The sequence below is a fragment of the Phasianus colchicus genome, chromosome 3 (genome assembly GCF_987193195.1).
Source record: "Phasianus colchicus chromosome 3, bPhaCol1.hap1.1, whole genome shotgun sequence".
Lineage (NCBI taxonomy): Eukaryota > Metazoa > Chordata > Aves > Galliformes > Phasianidae > Phasianus > Phasianus colchicus.
The window spans coordinates 54,539,169-54,558,421 of record NC_143438.1 but is presented as its reverse complement, the minus strand read 5'-3'; the positions used below and the strand labels follow the sequence as shown (position 1 = coordinate 54,558,421).

Here is a 19,253-nt window from a genome sequence, read left to right as displayed (position 1 = left end):
CAGCTTTGTTACCCTTCTTTGAACCAGCTCCAAGACTTCAATGTCTTTCTTGCAGTGAGGGGCTGTATGGGAACTGCTGAGTCACGGCCTGAACCTCTGATTAATCACCTGAGGCGAGCAATGAGTCAGCCCTGGGAGCACAGGTGAAAGCAATTCACCTGTGCTGCAGGAAGGGGTGGAGCCTGGCTCCACCTCTCCTAGACCCATTTAAGAGCTGACTACCAGTGGGGAAAGATCTGTCTCTCTTTGGAAGATCTACTCCACTGGTCTTTCCTGAGCAAGCCCATAATGTAGGTAAGCATCCTATTGATTCTCTTTGTCTTACTGTGCCTAACTCTCTTGCTTATTTTGTTATTATAACATCTTAATATTATTTGATTATATAATATTCCTTTATATAATTTTCATTGATTATACACTTGGCAAGCTGAATATACTGAAACTTACACTATGTCCTTTCTTTGGAATTTCTGTAAACAGTTCAAGGGGGAGAGAACACTACCCCTCCTAGATAGAATAATTCCAGGGCAGATCCCAGGATTTGTGGGATCCCCTTATTATGAATTTTCAATTATCATTGAAAAATGGGGTCCCTTATGTGTTGTGGGAAACACTTCCCCATATCACCTAGCAGATTACTTTCAGGGACTAGGCAAAGATATATTTTTCACAAGAGAAAGACAATTAGCTGCTTCTACAGTGGCATGGCCACTGTTAAATGCTTTAAACAATGCTGAAATAAGGAATAATACTTTAGTGAATGAAAATGAACTTTTAAAAGACTGTATTGAAAAGTTAGAACAGGAACTTGGCATATTAACAGGAAAGAAAACAATTCTACATCTTCCAATAGGTTAAGTTCATAATATTTCAATAAACAATGACCAGGTTCCTGAATCAACAGACTGTGTTGATCAGGAAAATAAACAATCTAAATCAGATCTTGAATCTCCAGTTTTAACGGATGCACTAGAAGTCCATCCTGTTATAACTCAAAAAACAAAAAAGGTACAGGACAGACCGGCAGGGGTGCCGCCTGATCAGTAGCCCCCTGTTCAAACCCTCTTGCACGTAACAGCCCAACCGTACATGGCAACAGAACTGATGGACTTAGTCCAACGATTCAGGCAGAAATCTAGAGAAAGTGTGCCAGCTTGGTTATTAAGACTGTGGGATTCTGGGCAGAAAGTGTTCTGGTGAATGGCCCGGAAATAGCCGAATTGGCCACAGTGACTGTCCATCCTGCTCTTAGACAGAGATTATATGCAGGTAATCAATATAATGATGAAAACCATTCTATAATAGAATGGTTAATGGCAGCCTGACATATGGTATGGCCCAATAAATCTGATATTCCTTTACATACAGGGATGTGGTCCTCCATGGAGGACCTTCAAAATTACATCCGTGAACTAGGTGTAAGGGAAGCAATTTATGAAGATACCTTTGATGGCCCGGATCTGGTCAAATTCTCAGTGGGGATGAGAGACCTAATTTTACAACAATCTCCCTCCCATCTGTATGGTATTCTGATCTCTATATTAAATCCCCTAGTGGCCTCAGAAGTAGTTGTCTAGCAGGCTGCGCAGTTAGTGGCTGACCTAGGAGAAACAGAATGCCTGCGGAATAGGCGCAACATTCGGACACTAGAAGAAGCCGAGGTCTTGCTGGTGACTAAAACCAAAATGCCGGCTACTTGAGCTCCTCAATCAGGACCCATAAGGGTCTCCTGAAAACAAATGTTTAATGATTTAATTTGGGCTGGGGTCCAATTTGCTAAGATTGACGGCCAGTCCAACCATATCCTTCTCCAACTGTGGAAACAACTAACGGACAACCAAAAATTTCAGACCTACCCTAAGAAAACAAGGGTAAGGGTTATAGAGAGAATGCCAACAATGACATGGAACTTAGAAGATTTCATTGTTCCTAATAGGAAAAAAAAAGCCGCCTTAGGTGTCTTGGGCTTCAATGCCTGAGCCACCGGAAGGAAAAGAATTGGACATGCTCATGCATGGCGTGACAAGAGATGTTAGTCCCCCTAGGGCCTCCAGATGGGACCGGAGGCCCTATGTAGAATTAACAATTTACTGGTCCCGAAAAAACATTCAAAGAGTTATGGCACTGGTGGACACTGGAGCAGAAACATCAATTATTTACAGAGATCCAACCGAATTTGATGGAGACAGAATGATGATTGGTGGTTTTGGGGGACAGACTATTCCTGTCACCCAAACATGGTTGAAACTGGGGGTTGGGCGTCTCCCACCCCGGGAGTATAAGGTATCTATTGCCCCAGTCCAGGGGTACATCTTGGGCATAGATATTCTATGGGGTCTGGCTCTCCAGACGACTGTAGGAGAGTTTTCAGACTTCAACAGAGATGTATCAGTATCCAGGCAGTGCAGGCAATATTAAGAGGCCATGCAAAACATGGGCCTATTTACCTGCTGAAACCACGCCGGATTACAATGTAAGACAGTATAGACTCCTGGGTGGGCAAGATGAAATATCGAGAACGGTGCAGGAATTAGAAAAAGTGGGCATTATAAGACCTGCACACAGCCCATATAATTCCCCCATATGGCCAGTGTGGAAGTCGGATGGCACGTGGAGAATGACAGTAGATTACTGAGAATTAAATAAGGTCATGCCGCCTATTTATGCGGCTGTACCCAATATTGCTTCCCTAATGGATATGTTGAGTAGGGAGATAAAAACCTATCATTGTGTCCTAGATTTAGTAAATGTGTTCTTCAGTATCCCAATTGCTGAGGAATCGCAAGATCAATTTGCGTTTATGTGGGGAGGCAGGCAGTGGACCTTTCAGGTCCTGCCACAGGGGTACGTGCATTCACCAACATATTGTCACAATCTAGTGGCGCGTGACCTGGCTGATTGGAAAAAATCTGATGATGTTAACCTGTATCATTATATTGACGATCTCCTGCTGACATCCGACTCATTGGAGGCAGTAGGGCAGGTGGCAGATTCATTAACCGCCTATTTACAACAGAGGGGGTGGACTATAAATCCCCAAAAGGTGCAAGGTCCGGGCCTGTCTGTAAAATTCCTGGGGGTGGTTTGGTCAGGAAAGACCAAAGTACTACCCAGTGCTGCCATAGATAAGGTTCAGGTGTTCCCAGTCCCTACAACATCGAAGCAGCTGCAAGAGTATCTAGGTATACTGGGTTACTGGTGTTCCTTTATACCTCACCTAGCGCAGCTGCTAAGGCCACTGTACAGACTCACAAAAAAGGGGCAGCTATGGGACTGGGGGAAAACAGAACAGGATGCTTTCCAACAGGCAAAACTGGCAGTTAAACAAGTCCAGGCATTGGGTATATTTGATCCTACCCTCCCAGCTGAGTTGGATGTTCACGTTACTCAAGATGGCTTTGGGTGGGGCCTGTGGCAACGCCGGAGTTCTGTTTGCACCCCCATTGGTTTTTGGTCTCAGGTCTGGCATGGAGCAGAAGAAAGATATAGTATGATTGAAAAACAGTTATTGGCTGCCTATTCAGCATTACAGGCAGTAGAGCCAATAACCCAGATGGCTGAAGTTATAGTTAAGATCACTCTGCCGATTCAGGGGTGGGTGAAAGATCTGACCCACCTTCCTAAGACAGGGGTGGCCCAAGCACAAACAGTGGCACAATGGGTCGCTTACCTCAGCCAAAGGAGCAGTCTGTCTTCATCGCCCTTAAAAGAAGAGCTTCAGAAGATCCTAGGCCCGGTGACCTATCATTATGATGTACCAGAAGAAACACTGGTCGCTCCACCAGAGAAGAGCCCTGTTCAGGAGGGGAAATATCCTATCCCTGAAGATGCCTGATATACAGATGGGTCCAGCAAGGGCAACCCGAGCAAGTGGAGAGCGATAGCATATCATCCTTCAACTGAGATAATCTGGTTTGACGAGGGGGATGGTCAGAGCAGCCAATGGGCAGAACTGCGAGCCATGTGGATGGTTATAACCAAGGAGCCTGGTGATGGTATTCTGAATATCTGTACAGACAGTTGGGCTGCGTACTGGGGGCTCACTCTTTGGATTGCACAGTGGGCCACCCAGGAATGGACTATCCACACCCGGCCAATCTGGGGCAAAGACATGTGGCTAGACATATGGAATACAGTCAAACACAGGACTGTACGTGTCTACCATGTTTCTGGTAATCAGCCCCTACAGTCACCGGGAAATGATGAAGCTGATGCGCTGGCCTGAGTTCGATGGATTGAGAAATCACCATCGGAGAACATCGCCCGTTGGTTACATCAGAAGCTACGGCACGCGGGACAAAAGACAATGTGGGCAGCTGCCAAAGCATGGGGGCTGCCCATACAACTACCTGACATCGTCCAGGCATGCCAGGATTGCGATGCTTGCTCTAAGATGAGACCGAGATCATTGCTGGAAATGACAGCCCATCTTGCTAGAGGACACAATCCTCTCCAGCAGTGGCAGGTCAATTACATTGGGCCCCTTCCTCAGTCTGAGGGGGCGAGATATGCTCTGACCAGCGTCGACACTGCAAGTGGGCTACTGCAGGCCTATCCAGTACCAAAAGCAAACTAGGCATATACCATCAAGGCACTGACTAAACTGATGTCTGCCTAAGGGACACCTCAAGTCATTGAGAGTGACCAAGGGACTCAATTTACTGGTGCAACAATAAAATGCTGGGCAGAAGAAAACAACATTGAATGGTGATTCCACCTGCCATATAATCCAATGGGGGCAGGCCTCATTGAATGTTATAATGGTATTCTTAAGGCTGCCCTGAAGACAGACTCCCAGTCCCTGTAGGGGTGGACTAAAAGACTGTATGAAACCTTGCGGGACCTGAATGAAAGACCCCAAGACGGCAGACCCAGTGCCCTGAGAATGCTGCAGACAACATGGGCCACCCCGCTTAGGATCCAAATTACGGGGACTGATTATCAGGTAAGACCCCAGATTGGTAATGAAAATAATCTGCTCTCTGCCCCTGAGAATTTAGAACCAGGCACCCATAGAATAAAATGGCCTTGGAAGGTGCAGGTAGGACCCAAGTGGTGTGGCCTACTTGTACCTTGGGGGAGACTGTTGGAGGTAGGAGGATCAGTAGTTCCTCCAGTAATAGGTACATGGCCTACTGATATTGTGGTCAACACTCCGATCTTCATTGCTAAATGGACCCCCATCATGTCCCTATGGCAGATCAGGACACCTCCTTTAGTGCCTGACATAGTTATGCAGCCACAGACATCTGGCAAGAAGGTGTGGTGCAGGTGGCCGGGACATGCCCCAGTACAAGCGGAAGTGTTGACCCAGGATAGAAATACAGCCTGTATCTTGCCCTGGAGAGCAGACCTTCCTCTCCTGGTACCCTTGAAACATCTGTATTACTCCCCATGAGTCTTCGAGCCTTCAGGATCACCGGAAGGAACGAAATGCCATCAAAGTGTTCTAGTGTTACTGTCAGATCACGTGCGACACCCGGTGATGGTCTATATGGGACTGATGGAACATAAGACGGACCTGCACCTGATGACTGCATGCCTCTAGTAACTTCATCGAGCACTGGCCCATACAAGAATATCAACGTTCACTGATCATCACTTGCCATGAATTGTACCAACATGCATCGCGATGGAAATTGTATAAGTGTTGTGATATAGTGGGTCTCTGTATTAGGAGAAGCTTACCCATTAGTCAACCTGATCATCGGTTCATGCCATGAAGGGGTGGAGTGTATGGGAACTGCTGAGTCACGGCCTGAACCTCTGATTAATCACCTGAGGCGAGCAATGAGTCAGCCCTGGGAGCACAGGTGAAAGCAATTCACCTGTGCTGCAGGAAGGGGTGGAGCCTGGCTCCACCTCTCCTAGACCCATTTAAGAGCTGACTACCAGTGGGGAAGGATCTCTTTGTCTTCGGAAGATCCACTCCACTGGTCTTTCCTGAGCGAGCCCACGACATGGGTAAGCATCCTACTGATTCTCTTTGTCTTGCTGTGCCTAACTCTCTTGCTTATTTCATTATTATAACATCTTAATATTATTTGATTATGTAATATTCCTCTATATAATTTTCATTGATTATACAGGGGCCCAGAACTGGACACAGTACTCGAGGTGCAGCCTCACCAGAGCTGAGTACAGGGGGACAATTACTTCTCTGTTCCTGCTGGCAACACCATTCCTGATGCAAGTCAGGATGCCATTGGTCATCTTGGCCACCTGGGTTCACTGCTGGCTCATGTTCAGTCGAGCACCAATCAATACCTGTAGGTCCATTTCCTCTACATAGTCTTCCAGCCACTCCACCCCAGGCTTATGGCATTGCCTGGAGTTGTTGTGGCCAAATTAAAAAAAAAAAAAAAAAAAAAAAAAAAAAACAACATGGACTTTGACATAGTCACACACCACATCTTTATCTTATTATGGCCTTCCAGTACTTGATGGAACACAGGGAAATGGCTTTGAGCTAAAAGAGCGGAAATATAGATGTTAGGAAGAAATTCATTACTCAGGGTGTGGTGAGATACAGGATTGAGTTGCCCAGAGAAGTTGTGAATGCCCCATTCCTGCAGGTATTTAAAGTAAGGTTGGACGGGACCCTGGGCAGCCTGATCTAGTGGTTGGCAACCATGCCCATGGCAGGGGGCTGGAAAAAGATTGTTTTTAAAGTCTCTTCCAACACAAGGCATTCTGTGATTCTATAAGCAATAGCTGGCAGTACAGCTTTATTTTCACATCAGAGCCAGTTTAATAGCAAGGTGTCCTGGAATTTTTGATTTCTAGGTCTGTTAAACCAGGCAAAATAGCCTCCAGCATAGTTCTGGCATAAATATCACTTTAATTTTTCATATGCAATCCTTTTCTCCTTCTAGCCATTCCTGTTGCAACTTGGAAAGATGACCTCCAAAGGCACAGTATTCCTGAGCCTGAAGGTGAATAAAGCAAAAACTTTTTGTTCTTTTCAAGTTAAACTAGATCGAATTCCCTGTTGTTATGTGGGCTGTTTTGCAAAGCATGTTGTACAATTTAAATTTTTGTGAAATTAATAGAATTTTTGTTTGTTAGAGCATGGTCTAAAGCAGTGATTATATTAATGGTAAACCTAGAGAACGCATTTTCTATTAAAACACTAGCCATGTGCTACAACAATTCAGGCTACTAGAAAGTTTAAACTACCATGACACTTGCTAAAAATGAGGATTTTGAAGACTAGCCTTCTTCTGTATTTCCCTCTGCTGGGTACAATTAGCTGTTCAAAGCACAATTGTTAGGTCTTTCAAGTCATAGTGCCAGTTTTCTCCTCCGGAAATACAGGAATAGGAATATAGGGATATAAGAGCCATCAATCTGAGATGCACCTTCTGTAGACAGTAAAACATATACCATTGCTTAAGTAAAGAGTAACTCTCTCTTGTAACTTTATAAATAAGAGATGATTCACAGAATCATTTAAGTTGTACCAATGTAACTGAGAAGAAAAACAGCTCTAAAATAAGAAAATATGTAGGTATATCTCCTATTTCATCTGACTTCACAAAACATTTGTAGCTTTTGGTTTAAGGTGGTTAATGCCAAGAGTTTATAGCCTTAAGAAAATGGATTTGTTCATTACCTAGAAAGTATTCTCATTATTTGTTAAAATATATATCTCACCTCTTCAGCACTGATTTCAGATGCTTCCACATTTTTCTTCTACTGAACATAGTTTTTTCTGCTTCTCAGTGGCTTTACTGATCTCTTCAAAAAACTTTTTGCAAAAAGTTATTGAAAATGCATTTATCTATCTCAACTTTGGTCTAGGATCAGACTTTGGGATTCACAGCCATACAGATGTTGGACAGGTCTGTGATTCAGAGATAACTGGACAGAAATGGACTGATCATAAATCTCTTATGAAGTTTAACAAAAGCAAATGCAAGATATATCTGTGATAGATTTGGGGGGTTAACCCTAACCAGCAGCCAAGTATCTGAGCAGATGTTTCTTCATTCCCCACCTGTCTCCCTTCTTTGCTTCCTCCCTCCTGTCACTTTCTCTTTCCTTCTCTCATTCTCTCCTCCTCTCCTTTTCTTTCTTAGTTGTATTTATTCTTGTTGAGATTATCCAGATGCAAAAGTGAAAAAACTGCTTAATCTTAATTTTTGTGGTGTGACAATAACATTGTGGTTTTACGGTTTGCTTTTATATTTCCCTTTTAAAAGTGTAATTTTTTTCTTTTTGGTCAAAAAGCACCATATTAATCTATTTGGCATATTGAAATAGAGTTACTTCCAGCTTGTCAGCTTTTGTGTTTGTGTGTGTATGTGTCCTTGCGTGTAAAGTAATGGCAATGGTAAAAAGGAAAACAGAGTCCTGGAATGAGAAAGTAAAATGTATGTGCCTCTTTTTAAATGTTGTTTTTTAAACCTCTTGTGTTCCTTCTGCAGTATTTCTGTTACAGTTGGTAAATTGTGGCAAATGTAAAACTGACATTTTTTACAGCAAATATTTGTGTGTGGGCCTATTCCAACTTCTGCATATTCAAGTTACATCAAAGCAACAGAAGAAAAGCAAGCACAAGCTTATACTTACAGAGAATCTGTACTAAACTGTGTTTTCTACTTGCCCCACAATTGATATGGAAACATGCTGTTGGAGGGAAGGTTTCAACCCCCCAGGAACTGAAACTTTGATGGCAAACAACATATGAAAGTAGGTAACATCATCCAGGAGGCAGCATGATTGCAAGGAAATCGTAAGCATGCTTGCTAGATCTGACCAGATTCAGCATTAAAGCTGCAGCAGTATCAAAAGCAGAAGGATCATGCTCAAATTCATCCCATTTCCCTGGCAAAGCAAATAACTAAGACAACCACCATTAAGTTAGCAAGGGAAGAAGGGAGTAGCAGTGGGCTATTCAATCTTGTTAAGCAGTGCTGAGGATTGTACTGTATTAGTTATATATTTCTGTTTTAAAAGAACTCGCTCACACACGAATTTCTTGTATGCTAGTTGTTTGCTACTGACTCATGATAAATTTTCATATATTTTTTTAACTGAAAAGAAGTGGAATTTATAGTTGTTGTTGCCTCCAGTAAGTCACCATGGTATGACCCAATAGAATGTGTCCTCCAACTGGTCTCGGCAGCATGGCAACTCTGTAGTGGCACTTCCACAGACACCCACCTTCCATGTGCCCATCTACCTGCATGCCTGTAGTCCTTCTAGATTCTACTGCTGGGGCTATTCAAAGCCAGGTGTAAGAATCAGACACCACCATGATAGCCCATGGTGACACAATGGTATACTTGTCCAGCACTTCTTGCCTTTGGTCTCCTATTCAGATGCTGGTTATCCTGATGCTGGTTTGCAGCATGCTCACCAGTCAGTTGCTTTGTTTTGTACTCAGGTTATGGCCAAATGAGACTGCAGTATACTTGTCTCTCAAGCACTTTATGCTATGAAGACTTGAGGATCTGAAATTTCGCATTCTATTGTCACCATTCTCTCCTTAGCCTTCCTGATTTTTCAACAAGGTTAAGGAAAGAGACTAAACACTGCAACCCCAAGTCATCATTCTTTTAATTGTCTGTGGGCCGAGTTCTACAGGCACCAAAGCCTCTGAACACTCCTGAAGGAAGGCCTTACTTTCAATCTATTTTAAGAGTTCATTAATGTTATTTGCAATGATTCTTCTTCCACAACAGTACAGTACACTCTGTTTTAACCATTTTAATTTAAATTGGCTTATTTTTGTCTCTCAAAATGTTTCATTTCAGTCTCTAAATTAAACACAGACACTCCACCCATATAGAATAGTAGAAAAAAATAATAATGTGTAGCTTTATTCCATATTTCCTTAATGGAAAATAGTTATTGTGTTTGTCTCAAGCTCTGATGAGCATGTAGGATCATTAAAATAGGCCTTCCAGTTTTTCATAAGATCAATAGATAATTTTTAAAGATAAGCTGAATTAATTGTATATGCCTAGCAAGATAAAATTGTGTATGAATGTGTATGAGTATGTGAGCGAGTGCTCACATGCTTTATTTAAAGCAATTTGTGTCAGTTGCTAATTTTCAGTTTTCATATTCTGTTTTATACTGCACAACGCTTTTGGCTAGCATATTTTTGTATTTGAATGCTGTGTTACATTCCACATTCATCAAAATGTCAATCATTCACTATGACAGTCTCCCCTTTTTCTTATCAGTTCCTTATATTAGGATGCAGGTGCAAGTACATTTAGCACTGCCATTTGTGTGTACACAATCTGCCATCCTCCTCAATAGATCTCATACTTTCATGGGCATTGATATAAAGCAGTGCACAGAAGTAGAATTAAATTCTAATCTGTTGGCAAATCTACACTGGCAACCATTGACACTCCTGGTACTTGTTTGACATTCTTGTACTGGAAAAAGTAACAGCTGCTTATCAATGATGAATTAGAGATGGGCACAAACCAACTGGTGTGCACATTCACACAGCAAGGAGAAAACAGTCATTGGTTAAGTTATCCCTTGTCTCACACTCCATGCATGGCTTGCATCTGTGTCTTCAGTGGTTACTGTCCTTGATTTCAGACTCAAGGTCATAATGTTTGGAAGTATGTCCATTAGAAGAAGCATTGCAGTTACCCAGGCCATTAGGTTCCATTTGTTTTCTCAGTGTGCGTGTGTGTTCAATGGTTGAAGCAACACCACAGAGCACACAAACGTTTAGAGCCACTGTTGATGTGGAGGTGGAATCTCCAGAATGGAAACGTGACAGGACCATCCTCTTGAAGGACAACACCTGAAAGAGCCCTAGTCCACCACAGATAGGAAAAAGAGAGAGTGAGCACATACCAGAAAGTAGCAATTTTCAACATTTACTTGTGAACTCCAAGTTATAAAATAGCCTCTGAAAGGGCAGAAGCTTTTTTATGATTCTTATAGACTGCATGTGTATGTGTGTGTGTAAAAGAGACTAAGTGCCAGGCATGCCCAGAAGTAGTACAACAGTGAAAAGAAACATTTGAGAGCAGAAAAAAAAGATTACCAGTGAGAAATGCTATGGTCTGCTGCACATTTCAGGTATGCCACAGATCTTATTAGGTCACTGCCCAGAACTGTTTCATCCGTTGCAAAGACACAGTAAATATGTGAAGTGGCCCTGAGGGCAATGTTGATAAATTTTAGTACAAACACGGTTGATCTTCAGGGTTTCTCTCTTTCCTTTCAGATCTGTTTTCACGTTTGCTTTTTGTTTGTTTGTTTCGTTCAGCCCCATAGTAAAGATGTTAGGCTTGACCATTTGCAGGGAAAACTGCATTTTCAAAATAGAAAACATGAAATCTGAAAAAATGGAAAAAAACTAACAAGGGAAGGGAATTGTTGCAGAAAGAAAATGGAACTGTCAGCTGACAGAGGAAAAAACTGAATAAGGTTTGAAGCTGGCCATTTTTGCTTTCTCAGTCAAGTCTTAAACATCTTCAGGAAAAACTTTGTGCTTAGGCTTAGAGGGATCAGAGGAAGCTGACTTTCAATAGATATGTATTATCTTTAATAAATAAGACAGACAAGATAAAACAACAATATTGCAGCCTGACCACCACTTTAACCTTGCTTTATCTCCAGGTTCACTGCATGTTTCTTGTACTGGTCAGTTTACACAATGAGGCATATAATATTTCTATGGTTTTGTACAACAAATCTGACAAACTAGAGGAAGTAGTATTGCTTTATATTCTTTTAAATGTAATCTTGTTATAGTTAGAGAAACAACTGACCTCACTGAAAGTCACAGTACTTCAGCACTGATAGGTTCAGCAGACGTGTTTCCTTTATGGGAGGTTCAAGGAACAACAAGATGCATCACACAGTACCTGAAATCCTTCCTAGAGAAGATCAAGAGATAGGCAGCAAGGTGACACTAGCTCACTAAATCCTATTTACCTGTTACTGGTTATTTTTCTCTTCATCAGCATCTGATTACTTCTAATCAGTCACTAACCAGGTATTCTGTGGCTCCTGAAGCATTCTCTATGAGCAATGTGAGTAGAGGCATTGTTGAGATTGCACTTGGGATGCTATTTTTCTCCCTATTCGTTAGTCCAACAAGTCATGTGAAAAAGCAAGTTTAGCAGGAGATAAAATCCTTGCAATCAAGCTTGTCCTCAAATATCAGAGGGGTAAAGATTGGCTATGCTTAGATTTTGAGTGGTGCCCAGTCCAGTCACATTCAACATGTGAACTATCATGATTATGAATTCACAGATATCATACTGCCCAATACATCTAGTCACAATGACCCTTAAGGAATTTGGTTGCATTCAACGAGAACACTCATGGCCACATTAGTGAATAGTGCAGTTTGTTAAAGCAACAGGTTACAGATTATTTTGATTTGTTTGATGATAAATACACTGTCTGCAAAGTATAAGAAGTTAACAAAGAACACGAATAATACAGCCAACCACAAACACATTCAATTATGGAATAATTCCACAGAGATTTCTAGGTTTCCTGGGGAAGCACTCAGTACAACAGAGTATGCGAATCTTACCTAATAGGCATCCCCACTAGAGGGAAGAGAGGCTCAGCCCATTGACTGGTTCCAGAAGCCAGCCAAGTCCTCCCAACTTGTCTGTGATGGTATCTTCCCCCCAAAAATCTTTCTGTCTTCAGCATCTGTATACTATTTTCATACTTTAAGGTGAAGCTTGAGTGACACTAGTCACACTTATCTTTGTTTTGCAATGTTCACTCATAGAATGTTTTGGAAAGAAAGGTTATAAATCTGTTGGCTTGGAGCTGGATCAGGAAAACAAGACATTTTCTCATTTCCAGTTATATTAACTGGATAAAAATCATCAAGTCTCCATCCCCGCAGGATGATCACAAGGCTTGACAATGGGATCACCACTCTGCTCCTCACTTCATGGTTTTATTTTTGTTTTTTTTTTTTTTTTCCTTAGAGTCAGCATACCAGGATCCCCTGGATTTTGTTAATAATCTAACGTTCACAGGTCTTATGTTACTTAGGGACCTGTCATGGAATGGGTTTTCTATCACACTGCACATTGGAGGTTTATCTTGTCTCAAAGTGGAGTACATTTCAATAAGTCATCTCCAATAAATATTCTACACAATCCACCCTGAGACTATAGCCACTTAAGCTTCACAATATTTAGAAGGAACTGGAGTGGTCATGTGCAGTCTTGTTATTAGGATTAGAGCTCAAGGGCCTCTCAGGCTGCTCACTATTTATGGGGTAAGATGATTGACTCATACTATTTAGCAGGACAGTATTATCAATAGTGAACAAGGCCTTAGGTGCAATGCTCAAGACAAAGAAGGAGGCAGGAGGTAGAGGGAAGCATACTGTCACACAAGGCAGCAGAGATTTCTTATCTCCTGGACTAAGCAGTTACTCCATCATCTGTCTGTTTCAGACAAACTCCGCCATCTTGGTAGACATAACTGACATTTGCTTCATACATTTATTTACACAAAACATTCTTGGTCTTCAGGTTTCAGACATAAATATTATAATTTTACTATATTAACAGTAAAAGACTACTGGATTGGCATGCTTGCACACCTACTCTGACCAACGAGCACTGGGCTACAGCTGCAGTTCTCCCTGTTTCTCCTAGGACCTGCAAGCCCCAAACCCAAATTTGAAGACTCCCTACATACATGAAGGCAGCTTTCAATTCTTCAAGTTATCATCAAGCCTCTTACTATTTCCAGATTCTTACAACATGTTCTGCACGTCTTATGTTAGTTTCCAAAGGGAGAAGAGTTTTAGATATTTAGACTAGAGCTTGGTTAAGATCCCAAACAGAAGATCACCTGTAGGAGGCCATTTCTTATTAATGGCATCGTGTGTGTATCTCCACATGAAGTACTTATAGAAGTAGTCAAGCATTCTAGAATAACTCCCACATTACATTTTATTCAAACTGATATTCAGATGCAAATGTAATTCTACCATGATGATTCCGAACAATGAATTACTTAAAGCACTTAAATACACATTAAGAACATTTTGCTTTTATTCAGTTTACACCTGTTTATGAGAAATATGCAATCATTCTTAACAGAAGCTCTTTATTAATGACATTTAATGAAAGCTCACTACTGACTATTCCATTAAAAATAGCACAGCAGTGTGTGAGGCTTTGAAATTCAGTTTATATTATTTCTGGTATATCCTTGAAGTAAATCCATACTGTCTGTGGACAGTTCTTTGAAAGGAAGCATCAAGAAACCTTAATGATGGTATCAAACTGCCAAGGTGAATCAAATCATAAAAAACGTAATTATAGGAGACTTTGAAATTAGTTTGAGGCAGTATGTCAGGCAACATTTAGTTTTAAAAAGTGCCTGAGAAAGACTTTTGAATAGTTTTTACTCTTGCAGTTTATAGATGATGTATAGAACTTACAGAAACCATAGCTGGAATTTGAACTCCTTACAATTTAGAATACATGCTGTCTACAGCAGAACTTCTCTTTCTGCATCTGCAATGTAAGATTTTCATTAAAAATATAAAACAAAATTTTGCTTTCTCACTAAAAAAAGACAGTGAAAGTTGTAACAGAGAAAGTAAACGTGAATACATAGCAAAATATCTTCCTATGATCTGTATCTCATCTGCACTTGAAAAAAGATCAGATACGATATGAGGAAAAAAAGAAGACTCAAATGCAGTTGTAGAAGACTGATTTGTCCATGTCAGTATACTGTGTGAAGCCTAGCTATTAAATGATAATATGGGGTGTATAGTCAATGAATATAAAGATGTTATAATTATGAAATAAACAAGAGAGTTCAGCAAAGCAGATTATAACAACAAAAAGAGAACAGATAAAATGCTCACCCTATGCCTGGGCTCACTGCAAAACTCCAGAGGAGGGATCTCCAGAAGAGATCCTTTCTTACCAGTAGTCAGCTCTTAAATGGGTCTAGGATAGGTGGAGCCAGGCTCCACCCCTTCCAGCAGCACAGGTGAATTGCCTTCACCTGTGCTCCCATGGCTGACTCGTTGCTCACCTCAGGTGATCAATCAGAGGTTCAGGCTCTGATTCAGCAGATCCCATACATGGGGCATGTGCCCAAGCCTGCTACTGGCATAACGCAAGATAGAAGGGGATGGTAAATCCACACTGATGACAGTAGAGAGAGGCACAGGTAATAGCAGGCATTTCTATTGAGTCATAGCAGCCTCAACATGAAGTTATATCATACATGTGAAGGAAGTCCAATACTAATAAGGGTGCGCATAAACTAAATATTAATCCAGAGACAAAGAGACACATAGACACATAAATGCTACTGATCTGCTGATCTTGCATCTCAATTTGCACTGCAAAATGGTTTAGTGGAGGTATATTATTTTGAAGAAAATCTGGAATTAGATTATGGTTGATGAGATTTGTTTTGGCATATTTTGCCATTCTGATGTGACTTGAAATTACTATTAGAGAATAGCAACCAAAATGAGTTGTCTCATGATTTTGATAGCTATTAGAAGTGTTATTAAGCTCACATAATTATTCTTCCAAGTAAAGCTAAATAATACGCAGTAGGTATCTGCAGCCAGAGGTAGTCACTTCTTGTTTTAATAATTTTTTACTGTGTGCTTAGTTAATTTAAGCACTTTCAATTCTTTTATCATCCTCTGAGATGCTGATTGATTGTGACATGGCTCTTGGGTCAATACTGCTGTGGCACATCAAACTGTTGCCAATGTAAGCTGTGTGACTGCTTTATAGAAAGCAATCTGTCACTTTTCCCTGTGTTCTCCAGATATGCTAGTTCAGCACTTTTTTTCTATGCTAAGCATTTCCTCTAAGAGTGCTATCTGTGGATATGTAAAGTGCTTTCATTGGCATATTCTTCTTTTCTGAATACCTGATTACTTCATGAACAAAATACAACCAGCATCAAAATGGAAACCACAAGTAATTTATTTTATAACAGTCTTTAGCAGATAGAAAAAGGTTATCCGGATTCAGGATATATTATTACATTTCTGCTTGAGCTTCAGCTGTGGAATACTGACTACTGCTAACCAAGTTTATAACCATAGCTTAACAAAACAGAGGCTTTTGTCCTTCTTTAACAAAAAAGAGAGGAGATCCTGTGGTTTCTCACTTTAAAATCTTTTTTCTCAACATCTCATCATTTACCACACTTTTAAAAGCTTCAGTAAATAACAGTACTTCACTCTTGTAACAAGTAAGGAACGGCCTGAAGTTTTCCATGCTACCTGTGGGAAGCCATTTATTTTAAAAGCTTTGTGAGAGTCAGCTAACAAGCAGAAAAAACAAGCTTGCACGCATACTACTTGGCATAGTTACTTGTGCATACTGTTCTCTATCTGTTTTCTTAAGGCTAGGAAGCTCATATCTTCCTGGACTGCCTTATAATCAAACCAAGAAGGAATAAATCTACACAAATATTACTGAGTCTTGATCTGTAATTTGTAGGTGGAATGTATCTCCTGGCTAATCTCAGAAAGAACACGATGCTTTATTAAAACTCAAGATCACAGACAAATCAAAAACAAATGTTTGCTGTGGGTAGTTTTCAACCGGACTTTACAGTATATACAACAGAAGGTAAAAAAGAGCAGAGCAAATGTACAGCAGCATCTGTGCTGTCAAGTTAGTCTTAATTTTAACTACCATATTCTGCTAACTTACTGGTATTCTGAAAGCATTTATCTTTTGGCCTCTGTCTATTCTGAAATGAAAGTCTGAAATACATTTTAAATAGGAAGGTTTATGGCTATGGCTACTTATTGTTTTCTACCCATTCTTTTGCTGTGGTAAAACAGAAAATTAAAAGTGCTAGTTTTAGATTCTAATGGACTAAAATTGCTCCTCTGCAATGGTACCTACATATTATAATTAAATGTAGTCAAGAAAAAAATTGCAGTCATTATGTGTCCCTGTATTGCTAGCAGTACTTGACAGTCATGCAAAAGAAAAAAAAAAAAATTATTTAGAAAAGCTCTATCCAGTAACTGCTTCAAAAGAGGAGCTATGCAAAATTCACACTCACAAAAGCAGTTATTTATGGGTTTTTAATTTAATGAGACTTCTAAAGGAAAAATTCGCATAATATTTCTATCATTAATTGCCTTTTTTTTTTTTTCAAATAAGAGAAAAGTAATGTTTCAAATAACTATATAAGCTCTTGTAATAAGCAAGAGTTAGTTGGGTATGTTTATTTCTTTACACACTCAGATGCCTCAAAGAACACAGAATAACCTTTCACCAGTCCAGATCAATTCAGAAGATGCTAAATTTAGACCCTTGAAGTTTGAGCATGAAATGACTTTGTTTTTTTAGAGTTAACTTGTTACTGAATTCCTACTGCAGCCTTCATTTTTCTTTAGCAAAATTTTCACTTTGAGTACTGTTTCTTTACTCATAAGAGTATCTATCATTCTACTCCTAATAAAGGGGGGGAAAAAAAGGAAGTAATTTGCCTGCTTTGGGCGACGTGTTTAAGAAGATCATTTTTGCCACAGTTTTAGAATGCAAAACAATGACTTTATGATTAACATTGTTGGTTTTTTGTTTTGGTTTGGTTTTGGTTTTGGAAGAAGTGGTACAAAATAAGGGAGGGTAAAAATATATATTAAACCTGAAACCATTCTAATTTGTATCATCTTGCATGCCCAACCCCATAGAAGATACGTGTTAGATACCTATTTTTATTCCTAAAGATTCTGCTCAGAATCACTCAGAAGTTACCAACAACATTGGAAAGTTCTGAATAACCTTTACTTGCCTGTGTTGCACAGATTGAGAACCGGTTTTCCTGCTGGATAAATGAAGTCAGCCAAATTTTGCCAGCTCATTACAGGTCAAGATTGAAAAGTGTCTTGTATTAATTCTTGTGCATGGGTACAAATTGGAGAAAGCACAGAAACACTTCCTATTTTCATGTTTTAACTGTTGTGTGGACTCTCGATAAAAGAAATCCAAAAGATTTTCAAATTTTTGAGGATGTGTAAATGTCCATACCTCCTCCTACTAATAGATCCCACTGAAGGGTAAAAAATAATCAAGATCTCACCAGCAGTCTGTCTTTAACACACTGCTACTCCCTGCACTCTGGCAACTGAGAGAAAAGGTAGCAATAGTCACCCTGAGTTCAATGGCGACATATGTTATCCAGGTAGATGAAAGCTGAGGTTTCTACGCTTTCTATGCCCTGGACTTCTGTCTCCTGTGATAAGAGACAAATGTAGATCATGGGAAAAACACAGGTTGGATGGATCCACTTTCCACCTTAAGCTGTAGAGATTTTAGCTTTTGTGATATGAGATTACATAGATGGGTGAAGAGAAGTTGAAGGCAAATTTGGTTCCTAATTGCTAATAGTCCAGTGCTCTCAAAGCTCATTTAAAGAGCTAAGCATTTCTTCACCACAGTTGATTATAGTGCCTGAGCACTCCAGAGAAACAATTTCTCACTGATTTGTAGGAGGAGATGTTATTGACATTACTTTTATTTAACCTTCAGCAGTACCTAAATTGTGCTTTTCAGTTGCAAAGAGAGATCACAAGAGAGAACTCCCTGAAACAACAAATGTTAACATCTATTTTTCAAAATTCTATTTTGGCAAATAAATAACTGCCGTGAATTTTAAGATGTCTGGGTTAAAGTATTAAAAGGCAGAACAGACCTATGGTTTATAGCTATTGCACCATAACTGTATCCAAATTTTGGCTAAACACTATTTTGGAATTGCATTTACCTTAAAGTTCTCAAACCTAGTTTAAAATCCTACCAATTTCCCCCAAGGACCTTCTTCCACCTTTGAGAAAAGCGAAACCCATCTGGTGCCTGCAGGCCTAGTACCACGCAGGCCATTCAGTTGTCAAAAAACCCAAAGTTTGGGCAGTGGCACCGGTCACAAAGACAAGCGTTTACAGATTAGACACTGTTGCTGTTTTTTCAGTGTCTCTATCCTAATTTCTGATCTATGGGCAGATCAAAAGAAAGTTATTTGGGAAAACATATATCCTTCATAGCCTTTGTCAGCTGCTCCAAACGGCTGCCCAGCAGCTTCCAGTGGCATTTGAGGCTGCAGGAAGCTACTGTCCCTAAAGGATCTATAGTAGGCATCTGTCTTTTCACCACCTCAGAGCCTGATTGTGTCAGAGATTAATTTTACATCCCTTCTGTTTCTTCCTACTAAATAGCTTTGATCTTCACATGCACTCACTGATCCATATACTGAGGTATTTTTCCTATGGC

At 40.3% G+C, this 19,253-nt stretch overlaps 2 long non-coding RNA genes across 2 annotated transcripts; one reads left to right on the top strand and one right to left on the bottom strand.

Annotated features, from left to right (window-relative positions):
* The first annotated feature begins 244 nt into the window (after positions 1 to 244).
* LOC149918587 (uncharacterized) lies at positions 245 to 9,398 on the top strand. The gene is made up of 3 exons (XR_016465171.1): positions 245 to 294; positions 6,876 to 6,935; positions 7,804 to 9,398. It is a non-coding gene; the product is annotated as an uncharacterized LOC149918587 (long non-coding RNA).
* Positions 9,399 to 9,902: 504 nt separating this feature from the next.
* On the bottom strand, positions 9,903 to 14,897 carry LOC149918586 (uncharacterized). The gene is made up of 3 exons (XR_016465582.1): positions 14,855 to 14,897; positions 11,757 to 11,864; positions 9,903 to 10,791 (listed from the first exon to the last, which is right to left on the bottom strand). It is a non-coding gene; the product is annotated as an uncharacterized LOC149918586 (long non-coding RNA).
* Between the last annotated feature and the right edge of the window lie 4,356 nt (positions 14,898 to 19,253).